At 36.9% G+C, this 1,738-nt stretch overlaps 1 protein-coding gene across 2 annotated transcripts in view; it reads right to left on the bottom strand.

Annotated features, from left to right (window-relative positions):
• The window catches only part of PPIG (peptidylprolyl isomerase G), a 59,967-nt gene that overhangs the window by 32,297 nt on the left and 25,932 nt on the right, over positions 1–1,738 (bottom strand). The window lies entirely within an intron of this gene.

Genomic DNA, 1,738 nt, shown 5'->3' with positions numbered 1-1,738 from the left:
CTTGAGCCCAGGAGTTGGAGATTGCTGTGAGCGTGATGCCATGGCACTCTACCCAGGGGGGATAGCTTGAGGCTCCGTCTCAAAAATAAATAAATAAATAAATACATAAATAAAATAAAAAATACCTTTCATTGTTAAAAACTTGGATGTAATTAAAATGGCCATTTTGGTGTTATTTCTATCCATTCTTATTTCTTGTACGTAACTGATTAACTGAAATTTATGGTTATATAATGTTCTATATGGACATATCAAAATTTACTAAATCATACCACCAGTTTATGGATTAACATTAGTGGATTTCAATCCAAAATATCTTAAACAGTTAAAGTGTGGGTCATATTCTGATGGTCTTCATTTCTACTCTGATGGATATGAACAGAAATGGTCTATACATTGTTATAAGTTTTAAAATTAGCTAATACTTAAACTTTCAGATATTTTCACATAAAAATCCAGAGTTCACACTAGGCAGTTCATACCTGTAATCCTAGCACTCTGAGGCCAAGGCAGGTAGATTGCTTGAGCTCAGGAGTTGGAGACCAGCCTGAGCAAGAGTAAGACCCCGTCTCTACCAAAAACTGAAAAACTAGTCAAGCACTGAGGTTGTTGCCTGTTGTCCCAGCTACTTCAGAGGCTGAGGCAAGAAGAGGCTGAGTCCAGGAGTTTGAGGCTGTTGTAAGCTATGATACCACGGCACTCTCTCTCCCAGGGCAATAGTGAGACTCTGTCTCAAAAATAAATAAATAAATAAGTAAGTAAAAAAATTAAAAATCCAGAGTTCAGACCTCTCTGGAAAACCTGAAAGACATGGTACCGGGCTCATGGCAATAGTTGCCTAGAGCTTGGTAATCCCGTCTTTTTTAATATGAGGAGAAATAGTTTGGTTTCTTGTCTCAGCAGGCTTTACTTGTTTATGTTACTCGCCTTGTGTAGGCTTCTGCGTGTGTTACCCTTGACATAAAGTAAACTTCATAATGAAGAAAAAGAACTGGATCAGAACTTAGAACAAAGCCTAAAATTAACATTTCTGGTAAATGAAATAATTTTCTTAAATCCACCTGCCTGATCTACCATAAAAAATTGTAACACATAGGTGTATTTTTAGATTTACCTAACTTAAAAAATTAAAGACCTAGTACTATTTCCTCACTATAACATGTGCATAACTTGCTACAATCACCTAGAAATGTGAAAACATTACTATACACATGTATACATTTTTACATTATACATTCCATACAAAGTGCATATATATAATAAGAATCAAGATATAGTTGATCTTCATTTCACTGATCTTGCATTTGCAAGTTTTCCTGATAAGACTTATTTATAAATTAATGCTTGTAATACTTTCATGGACATTTGCAGATACACACAGAGAAGTAAATAAGTGTATCAGTAAAGATGTGAAAAAATTAGAACTCTTGTACACTGCTGGTGGGAATGCAGAATAGTTCCAACTTTGGAAAACTGTTGGAAAGTCTGTCAGTTCCTCAAAAAGCTAAACACAGGGCTGAGCCATGCCTGTAATCCTAGCACTCTGGGAAGCTGAGGCAGGAAGATCACCTGAACTCAGGAACTTGAGACCAGCCTTAGCAAGAACAAAACCCCATCTCTTTATAAAAAGGAAAAAAACTGGTTTGGTGCCTGTGGCTTAAGTGGCTAAGGCACTAGCCACATACACCTAAGGAGGCGGGTTTGAATCCAGCCCGGGCCTGCCAAACAACAATGATGG

The sequence above is a fragment of the Otolemur garnettii genome, unplaced genomic scaffold (genome assembly GCF_000181295.1).
Source record: "Otolemur garnettii isolate 467f Iridium unplaced genomic scaffold, OtoGar3 scaffold00187, whole genome shotgun sequence".
NCBI classification, from domain to species: Eukaryota; Metazoa; Chordata; class Mammalia; order Primates; family Galagidae; genus Otolemur; species Otolemur garnettii.
This window is presented reverse-complemented; position numbering and strand designations above follow the sequence as displayed.